The sequence below is a fragment of the Dipodomys merriami genome, unplaced genomic scaffold (assembly GCF_024711535.1).
Source record: "Dipodomys merriami isolate MVZ:Mamm:240054 unplaced genomic scaffold, mDipMer1.0.p SCAF_9, whole genome shotgun sequence".
Classification (NCBI taxonomy): Eukaryota; Metazoa; Chordata; class Mammalia; order Rodentia; family Heteromyidae; genus Dipodomys; species Dipodomys merriami.
This window is the reverse complement of record NW_027206512.1, coordinates 22,641,156-22,652,349: the sequence shown is the minus strand read 5'-3', so window position 1 is coordinate 22,652,349 and position 11,194 is coordinate 22,641,156. Positions and strand designations below refer to the sequence as shown.

Below are 11,194 nucleotides of genomic sequence, written 5' to 3'. Positions count from 1 at the left end.
AATACTTTCTGGCATTGGGTTCTGGAAGTGTTCTGGATTTTGGCCAGTCTACTATGTGTATAGTGATAATTCATTGTTCTTTTAATTTGCATTTCTCTGGTGACATATAACATAGAATATATTTCCATAAGCTAATTTGTCATCAATATATTTTCTTTGATGAGAATGTTTTTGGCCTACTCAGGTTAATTCTTCAGGTTTATTGTTGAATTCTAAGAATTATTTTGTTTCATTTTGTATATTTAACCTTGGATACTGAAACTTTGTTATACTTTGTTACTAGTACCAAATTTTTTTGTAATTCTTTGGATTTTCTATGTAGATGATCATCATTATATTTGCCAAGCAAATGCTTTTCTTTCTTCCTACTAATTTGTATAATTCTTCTTATTTAACTATATTAAGAAGGACTTCATATGTAAAATAAGAAAAGCAATATTGAGTGAAGACATCCTTGCCATGTTCTTGAAATCTTTTCTTCTTGTTATGTGCTTAATATTTTCTAGTAGTAGTTCAGATGTAAATCAGTAAAATTTCAGAACAAATACATATTCTCAATTTGTCCTTGAGGAAACTGAGATCCCTAAAAGTTAACTTTTCCAATGGCAAAGACTAGTGAATGGTAGAGGAAAGCTAACACCCAGGCAGACTATTCTTGGTTGTTTCTCTGCTGGAATATAGAAGTGGAAATATCAAGGCTGCATGTTCTCCTGTAGTTAGTTCATGGGCTTTGAGAATAAATTAGAAAGGAAAATAATTCTCTATACCAAGCCTAAAATATCTGGAGTAGCTTTTTCTAATATGTGTATGATATAGAATTTTCTGCAGTTTTTAAAGAATATTCATATTGGAAGAGTTAAGGTGATTTCCCAGATATATAGAAAATGACATTACAGTTTTACTTCATCATATTATTGTCTACCAAAATCTATCCACTGTTGTGTTAACATAGGCTCAGTAGATCATGTGGAACATTGCAATGAAAGATTTTTAAGTGTCTCTCTAAATTAGATACTCAACATATTTAGGTGAGTGGTATTTCATTGTATTTATCACAGAAACTTTTTAGATCTAGAGCTGTCTCCTGTATTATAGAATGATGACTCATTTGTTAACCCTTTACCTATGGGAACTCACCAGTTCATAAAAAAATTTTGGACTCAGCATTACTGTCAAAGCTAGATTAGTCCTTGGAAGGCTTTTTTTTCATTGTGTGTGTGTGTGTGTGTGTGTGTGTGTGTGTGTGTGTGTGTGTGTGTGTGTGTGTGTGTGTGTGTGTGTGTGTGTGTGTGTGTGTGTGTGTACTTTCTGTAATTCATTTGTCAAGAGTATACTTTTCAATGGACATAGTTCACTCTTTGTCGATTAGGGTTGTAAAGTATTTGCCATCAGCCTGGACTTTCAAATTATCTGGGCTAAAGGATTGCAAGATAAATATCAGGTCAGTGGCCTTGGGAGATAAGCTGATCCCACACTTTTAAACTGTTCATATATTCTTTAATACATGGATGGATTTCTACAGGAAACTAATTTTATGTAAAAGTCGGTAAATATGGTTAGAGATGATTCTAAGGTTCATGTTGAATATTTTTATCTGTCAAAATATAAAAATGGGGGGGAGTTGGTGAGAGTAGGGAAAGAAGGAGAAAAAACAAGGAGTAACAAGTTAGACAAGATATGTAATCATTACCTTACTTATGTAACTGTAGCCCCCTCTGCATATCACCTTACCAATAAATTTTTAAAAATATAAAAATACTATAAGTAAAAAGTACATATTGCCTGTAACACTCATGGATTCCTGTTTTCTGCATTTTTTTTTGCCTAACTTTGTTTTTAATTTGTAAGGTTGCTGCCAGGAGTTAAGGTTCGTATTTATGTTTTTGTGTCTCATAAAGACTGAAACTGTTTCTAGCACAACATAAACTCAAGAAAGTTTGCAGTGTGTTAGAATGAACTATTTTCCTACATCAAATAACTATAACATGTCCCTCACTCTTTGTATAAGATTATTTAAATCTTAAGGTCAAGAAATATATTCATGGTCTCCAAGATAGGTTGTTAGTTATGTCATTAGTGAGGGTAATACGACGAATTATTAATGAGATGACTAAATGATAGTACAGAGAAAATAATTGGAAACACAGTAGAACTATATTAAAAATGGTTTTTCTTATCAAGATTTGGTTTTCATGGTGCTACATATGTGTATAAAAATTCTCACCTTGTTTCAGCATGCTTAGCTCTTTTTTTGCTGGTGATAGAGAGTTTTAGGCTTCTGCTGTCATCAAGATTCTTTATAAAGTAGCAATAGAAGTCTTGACTCTGGTACTAACCAGCAAGAGGGGAAGTGTTTCTGAGCCTTCTGTTGTAGACTCCTCCATCTCACATGCTCCTGATTTTCTTGTCATCTCATAGCCACTTCTTTTCATTGTTTGTTTGTTTGTTTTTCCTAGCTCTTCTTCCTCTTGGGTGCCAGTAGTACTGAGTCCCTCCCCCCCCCCCTTCAGTACCGTCTCTACCTTATACTTTTGCTTCCTGAGTGATTAGATGATCCCATTTAATGCCATGATTTTAAACACTATGTAATATATTTGTGTTTCAAATTTTTGTCCATAGCCCAAATTCTAGTGCCCAGGTTCTGAGTTCAAGCTCCAGAACTGGCACACAAAAAAGTGTCAAGAATGGTGAGGGAAAGATATTGGTGACATTCCTTATTCAATAAGAAAACCTTGATATAATAAAGTATTAACATAGTTACTTTTCTTTTTAAACAAGAACATACATAATATCCTAAGTGATCTGTTTGTAGAGATAATCAGTCAGAGAGAATTGACGGACCGGCCAATTTAAACTTATTTCCTAATACCTTACAACACAACTCCAATTTGAACTTCTCTGGCATCTCTTTTTCTAAGTTGATGTACCACTTGGACCATGCCCCAGCCTTTTCAGCATCTCCTTTACTATTCCAAAATGAACAGAAAAGAAGTATAAATGGAAATTAGTATTGGTTTGGGATTAGTTTTGGGCCTGAGGGAAAAGAAGTGCCAGCATGGTGTAAGGACCAACCAACATGTGGTTGCTGGCTAATGGGATGTTTTACCAGGCTCTTTAGAGACCCCATTCCTTCCCCCACAGTAGGCCTGATGGTGACAATGCTTTTTGGTTTCCTTTTCAATTGATTAGGTTTTAAGTAAGACAGCTTCTGCTAACATGTCTGCCTCCATTTTATTTCATCATACTCTGATAAGAAAAGAAAGAAAAATGTGGAGGAGGATATAAAGTTGCTTGGACCACTTACAAGATGGATGCAGTTGTCTTTGTTTTTTCCCCCCTGGTCCTCAGGTTTGAACTCAGGACCTGGGCATTGTCCCTGTATTTCTTTTGCTCAAGGCCACTGCTCTACCACTTTAGCCATGGTGCCACTTCCAGCTTTTTCTATGATTAATTAGAGATAAGAGTCTCATGGACTTTCCTGCCCCAATTGGCTTTGAACCATGTTCCTAAGATCTGAGCCTGTAAAATAACTACGTTTACAGGTATGAGCACCAGCGCCTGGTGCAGGTGTCTTTTGATCAAACTAGACTGACAATCAGTGAAAGTTTTGAATGACTTCTTTGTCCAAGGCATGTGTTAAGATTGAGTTAGCCATACTGAGTATAACACATGGTGTGTGTGGTTCAGCAGTTGTTATGTTGAGAATGCAGGATATAAAATATAGAATTTCAATAGAAAAGAAAACAACAATCTTGCCCAACAATAGATGAGTAGATCCTAAAAATGTGGTGCTTATTCACGATGGAATTTTACACAGCCATTAGAAAGAACAATATTGTGTCATTTGCAGGGAAATGGACGGACCTAGAACAAATCATGTTAAGTGAAGCAAGCCAAGTTCAGAGACACAAATGTTTTCTCTCATATGCAAATGTTAGATCTAAAATACACTGAGACATAATAAATTACATGTAACTGTAGACATGCACACACAGTGAGACGAAAGAATATTCTTAGGGGAGAAACACAAAGGCTTAATACATTATTATGTGCCTCTGATCACATAAAATAATATTTATCAAAATGAAAAAAAGAAACAATTATCTAACAACCTCAATGATTCAAAAAAGGAGAGGAAAAGAAGTGTTTCGACAGCTAAAAAAGATAACAAGGTTCAAGCAGCAAAGTTCATGCCCTAATGGATGTTTACAAAGACAACAGATCTTCCGTTCCAGTGGGACAAGATTTAAGTGGTGAGATTTGAAGAGCCATGAACCCATTACTTTGACTTTTTCTCTCCATTTTGTCACCTGATTGAGATTCCAATCATTAGGACACTACAGACAAATAGCAGACTCTTCCAAATGTCTCCATTTCTAGGAATGTTCAGTGTGTTCACAGGAAGAAATGGTGTTGAAGAAATTGAGACTAGGGGCTTACGATAAAGGAGAAGTTCAGATTTTGTGGAGCTAATTGTTTGGTGATCTTCAGCACCTATCTGAATTTGCCAATAAGTTAAGAAATGAGTTTGACATGGGTATGCATCAGAGAAAAGGCACAAGAAAACTAGAGGTTGGCTAATAGTAGGTGTTAGAGTGACCTAAGAAATTTCTACTGGTGAAGGTCTAAGACAGGTATTTCAGGAATATAGAGAACAGAAAAATGGAATAAGGGATTATCAAGAGAAGGGTTAGAAAGGAAGATTAGTATTACAGGTAGGCCTTTCTTACTTTATTTTCTTTTTTTTTTTTGTTGTGGGGCTTGAACTCTGAGCTTGGGTGCTGTCCCTATGCTCTTCAGCTCAAGGCAAGCACTCTACCGCTTGAGCCACAGTGCCACTTCCGGTTTTCTAGTGGTTTATTGGAGATAAGAGTCTCACAGACTTTCCTTCCCGGGGCTGGCTTTGAACCGTGACCCTCAGATCTCAGCCTCCTGAGTAGCTAGGATTACAGGCGTGAGCCACTGGCACCCGGATCTTACTTTATTTTCTTTTCTCATCATTCTTGCTCATGAAACAAGTCTCAACTCAAAACGACATAAACTCATACTACATCCCCAAGAAAGTCCTTTAAGACTCCCAGACATATGGATATAGTTAACTATATATTGCTTGAATCAAAAAATCTTTCAGGTGTTCTAACAACTTTGCCAATTGGCTTAGGAAATCTCCCTGGGAAGTTTTGTAGTTTTCAACAGGGATATTATCTTAATGTGAGGCTTATACTATTAAAATGACTATTTCCTCATACTTAGCTTTTCCTGAGAATCTAAATACTTCCTTTTCTTTCATAAAGTAGGAAGGTCCACACTGCTCTAAATGGGGGCCTACATCTTTGCTTCTGACTTTCATCATGTTTGTGTCTTTATATCCTTCAATCTTTTACATATTTATCCTACTTCCTTCCTAAGCATAATCTGTTGAGTAGCTAAAGAGGTTAGAGCCCATAAATCTAATTCATGCTTGAGGTTATCTTTAGATTTAGAATTTATCCCCTATTGCTTGTTTATTTTCCTAGTGACATTTTGTTTTCTAACTTGCATTCCACACTAACTTACAACATTGCACTTTATCTCCTAATATGTTTGCTTTCCTTGTTAGACTGTGAGTTCCTTAAAGTCAGGTCTGTGTCTTATAAATCTTTTGTGTTCCCAGAACCAAATACACACACACACACACACACACACACACACACACATATAATGTAGTTGATACTCAATGAATTTTAAGCTTGACTAAAAGACTAAGTGAAAATTTAAAAATAAATATATTATTTGTGCTTTGTACCCTGTTAACTTCAAGAACACAGTTGTTCTTAAATAAATAGCTTGCTTGTTGATGAAAGGGAAATATTTGCTTTTGGATACCATCTTTCTTGATGTGAAATTTTTGCTAATTTTCCAACTATAAAAACAGTTTGGACTGATCAATATAGTCATTTGTCTTCATTTTAAATGTAGAAAGGTTAATTTCTATAATTTTAATAGAGGAATAGATAGTACAATATGGGTTGACTTGGGGCTGGGAAGGTGGTTCAGTGGTAGAGCGCTTGCCTTGCATGCCTGAGGCCCTGGGTTCGATTCCTCAGCACCACATAAGAAAAAAGCCAGAAGTGGCGCTGTGGCTCAAGTGGTAGAGCGCTAGCCTTGAGCTGAAGAGCTGCAGGACAGCGCTCAGGCCCAGAGTTCAGGCCCCACAACCGGACCCCCAAAAAATAATTAAAAAAAAATAAAGACTTAAAAAAAATATGGGTTGACTATGGGGGGGATGGTTGGTGAATACAGTCATAATGACCAATGAACCTATGTGAAATTGGAAATAGGAAATTTGATGAGACTGGTAGAGGAAGAGGTACTGGGAGACAAAAAGACTAAGGAAAAAGGTTACTCTGATCAAGATGTATTGTATACAAAAATGTGCATGTTAAATTGAAGCCCTCTTGTACAACTATTTGAAGATAACCATAAAAGACACAGAAATATGGAGAATGATGGAAAATTTAGGAGAGTTTAAATATTTTTAAAGTTTTTAAAATTAAATATTTAAAAATTTGGAAACTTCTTAGAGGTGTGAGGCTGATTTAGAAAGCAAGCAATGCCTGTGAAGCATTGGCCCACCTTAGGAATAAGCAAATTCTCTAACTTGGATCCCAATTTTTTCAGTATGTTCTTTGCTTCATTCTGTGAGACTGTCCATGGGAAGTTTAGAACCACAGGATATTCAAAGCAGAAGGGTCCTTCAAGGCAAGTTTGACTCATGTCTGCAGATGTGGGTGTCCAAGTTTGCAGCTAGAAACTGGCACTGACCTGACTCAAACTCCAGAGAAAATAATTGAGAAATGTGAAGTAAAAGGTTAGGAAATCTAAGTGGAGTAAACACATTCCAGAAGCTCAAGCTAGCTTGAGGCAAGGACAGATAAAAGACCCTTTGTCAAGGGAATTAAGACGTAGGACAAGCATAGAAGGAGAGGCACATGTGTGTGTGTGTGTGTGTGTGTGTGTGTGTGTGTGTGTGTGTGTGTGTGTGTGTGTGTGTGTGTGTGTGATTAAACAAAGTAGTTGAGGCAAGGACAGATAAAAGACCCTTTGTCAAGGGAATTAAGACGTAGGACAAGCATAGAAGGAGAGGCACATGTGTGTGTGTGTGTGTGTGTGTGTGTGTGTGTGTGTGTGTGTGATTAAACAAAGTAGTGGAAATGGACATAATATTGGTGTGTAAAATAAGAATCTTTGAAATTCCTGCCCTTGAGCTTCCCTCCCTCCCTTCCTTTTTTGACACAATCTCTCTATACAGTCCATGCTTCTTCTTAACTTGTGATCCTCCTGCCTCTATAGAACTCAGATGGTTCTATAGACCACTACACCTGACATTTAAAAATACATTTGTATCGAACTTTACAACTTTGGTGTGTGTGTGGGGGAGCGGGGAGGATTGGGTGGGGGGGCCGGAGGAGGATGGGAAGGGATGAGAAGGGGAAACAAAGGAGGAGGCTACAATGCTTGATAAGAAATGTACTCAGTATCTTGCCCATGTAATTGTAACCCCTCTGTACAGTATTTTCACAATAAAAAAAATACATTTGTATAGACATAGAGAACAATTGCCTATCAGGGAAGTGGAACTGTGGCTCAAAATGGCAGAGCGAAATGAACCCCAAGATAAGGACACAAGTGGTTTTTTTCTTTCTTGCTATTGTTTCTAACGTATTTATAAGGTACCACGTGATTTTTGTTGTTGTTGTTGCTTTGTATGTCCTTCCCCCATGGTATAACCCCTATTTTCACTATATTTGATGTTGGTATAATTTGGGGAACGGAAGGGAAAAAACAAATTGTTTAAATAGGGATACAGGTGGACCATTGCAACAATGGGGGGTGGCGGGTAGAATGTAGTTGTGGAGCTGGGAGGAAATGGATAATGGGGGAAAAACAATGGAAACAAAGTAGGAGGCAACAATGCTAGATAATAAATGTACTCCTTACTTTGCTCATGTGATTGTAACCCCCTCTGGACGGTATTTTTCACAATAAAAAACTTATTTTAAAAAAATGGCAGAGCACTAGCTTTGAGCAAGAGAGCTCAGGGACAGCACCCAGGACCTAAGTTCAAGCTCCACAACTAAAAAAAAAATGCCTATCAGGTAAAGTAGATATTTAGGTTTGAATTACAAATCTAGAAGTGTAACAATATAGCTTCTTCCTTTACATAACAATTTCATCATACAAATGCTTTATTCAACCTTATACAGGATTTTCATTGATCACTTGAAAATGTGTTATCTCTCTCTCTCATTCTCTTTTCTACCAAAGTAATTATTAGGCCGATCATTTAATTCAAAGAAATTGAATATTAGCTGTGTATGAACGCTGATTCTTGGAAATTAATTCTAATACTAGTGATTAGTTAAGGAAGAAAAAAGTGAAAATGAAAACTCACCTCACAAAATAGTGTTATATAGCAATGAAATAGAATGATATGCAAACTTCATAAAGAAACACATTAAGTTAAAAAAATAACCAGATTCTCAGATCTCATTAAAATGTGGGTGGGCACTTTTCTAGTGATCTCAAGAAACTATGAAGCTACAGGAGTCATTCGGAAAGTTGTCTTTCTTTAACCCAACAAAATGTTCCTCTTTTTAACTCATTTTAAATTATTTTTTCAATAAGCACACATTTGTAATTTGAGGAGGTTCCATCATAATATTTCCATACATGTTTATACAGAACTTTGAACAGATTTCCCTCCTCCACAGGCACATTCCTCCCTCCTTGTTCAAACAGTGTTTGGCGGGTTTCATTATACCTTACTCGTGTGTGTGTGTGTGAGTGTGTGTGTGTGTGTGTGTGTGTGCGCCCTTGATTTGTAATGACCCTTGATGTTTTTCACCCTTCAGTATGCCTCCTTTTCATTTTCCCTTTCTGCCAATATTTCTAAAAGGCCCTCTTTGCATTTATGTCCCATTACCATTCTAAGTACAATTAACATTTCAGGAGTATACTCCACAAGTGAGCAAGAACATGGAGTATTTGACTTTTTGCGCTTGGCTTATTCCACTCAATACGATGATCTCCAGTTCTATCCACTTCCCAAGGAAGTGTTCCTTTATTAGTGGTGTCCCAGAGTTCTGACTTGTTGTCCCTGATCAGTACCTGTACCCGCACCTGCATTCTTGTGTCATCTCTCTTTTTATTTTATTTAATCTTTAAATTCTTCATCTGCATCTAATTTTTGTGTCAGAGAAGAGATATATTTTGGTGTGGTGTTCAACTTTATTTAGAATCCTTGTCTATACCAAGTCCTGTTTCTTCAGAGTGAGAATATCAGCTTTTGCGATGATAGAGATCATATTTATTAGCACTTATAAATGTTATAAATGAAGTAAAATAAAGGCAACAGTGGACCCTGTCATCAATGAGAAGCCACATGTTGAAACCACATGTCATTTGTGTACCATTGAATCTACTCATCAATGCAGGGGATCATCTTAAAAAAAAAATGTCTTCCAGTAGTGATGTCGTGTCCACATGAGGACACACCTGAGTTCCAAGCATCAGGACCACCGAAACTCCCTCAAAACCCTTCAACTCAGTGATTCAATGGAAAGAATTCTTTTAGTTTCCTTTGCAGCTCAAGTTATGATTCCAGTATAGGCAGATCAATTAAGAATAGACTGCTTATGTGGCCAATTTTCCTTGACCATACTCAAACCCTTGGCCACTGATTTTGTGTACCTTTCATTGGGAAGATTTGCAAGTCCAACAAAGCTAGGAGTTTCAGGACTGAGTTGGTTGTTACTTAGATATCTGTCATGACATTCCCTACCTACAGACCAGTGAGAGAACAAGCACCTACCTACTGACTGACTCTCAGGTTGGCTTCTGCAGCGTGTTTTCTTTCCTGTGCCAATCTTGGGGCTTGAACTCAGGGTGAGGGAGCCGTCCCTGCGCTAGATAGCTCAATAGCCTCAGATCTCAGCCTCCTGAGTAGTGTTAGCTATTGGTCCTGGCTTTTAGTATTTATGTGTGTGTGTGTGAGTCTGTGACATAAACATTTCCTTCCCTGGCTCCAATGAAATCCTCACAAGTTCTCTATTTTTTCCTATTTAGTTTGTATTTTGGAGATATTGATGGCTTTTGGGAATGACCAGAGAACAATTGATGTTTAAATTACAACTTTTTATTTGTATTGACAAAACTTATAAAGCTATAAAATCAGGAGCAGCTGGAAGGGGGTGAGAAGGTCAGGGAGGGGGAGAGAGGAAGGGAAGGGAAGGGGAAACCAAGGAGGAGGCAACAATGCCTGATAAGACATGTACTCATTACCTTACTTATATAATTGTAACCCTTCTGTATGGTATTTTCACAATAAAAAAAATTTGGAGCAACTTTCTTCTTAATAGGAAATATATTTTCATAAACAAATAGATAGTTTATTACGTTTCAAATGGTTAGCTTGATTATTAATGCTTTTCACTTTTCTATCCTTCTGCATTTTTTAGAAAGCTTTTCAGGTACTTCATGACAGATGGTACCTGCATATGTCCATGTATTATAAGGAGAATGCCAAGGAAAGACTTTCCAGTCCCCAATTTTCGTTCCAAAGGAATCCTAATTTACTATATTTTAAAATGACTATGGGCTAAATGATTATTTCTAGAAAATATCTGGTAAAATTCTGAGAATATAATTAGGCATTAGTGTCATATTTTCATGAATATGTTTCACTTCTAAGGGGTGTATAAATATAATACAGAGGACGTGAGGAGGGCTGGGTCAGGAAGATTCCCAGATAATGGGCCAGCCTGGTTTGAAGGACTTTGTGAGAAGCTTCAGGAATCCCCTGGGAGGAGTGAAGTAAGTACAAGGTTATGATTGGGGTATGTTAAAGAAGGGGAGAGTATCCAATGAAATAATTCATTTGCTTCAAAGGTTTGCCTTTTCTATTTTGTCAAAATGAATGAAAACGAGCAAAGGGAAAATGTTCATGTTTAATTCTCAGCTACACTCGCATTTCAACTGGAGTATTTTTCTCTTTTAAATGATTAATACACCATTATTCTTTCCAGATAAACAATTTTCTTAACTACTCTATTTTTAAACTTCTCTCACAAGCATGAGAAAACACATTAAAAATATTGTAGCTGGGGCTGGGAAGGTGGCTCAGTGGTAGAGCACTTGCCTTGCATGCCTGAGG

At 36.9% G+C, this 11,194-nt stretch overlaps 1 long non-coding RNA gene across 1 annotated transcript in view; it reads left to right on the top strand.

Moving 5' to 3' along the window:
- The window catches only part of LOC138820726 (uncharacterized), an 80,756-nt gene extending 69,908 nt beyond the window's left edge, over nucleotides 1-10,848 (top strand). Inside the window, exon 4 of the long non-coding RNA XR_011369967.1 lies at nucleotides 10,733-10,848. This is a non-coding gene — a long non-coding RNA (uncharacterized lncRNA). The remainder of the gene's footprint in view (nucleotides 1-10,732) is intronic.
- Nucleotides 10,849-11,194: the final 346 nt, after the last annotated feature.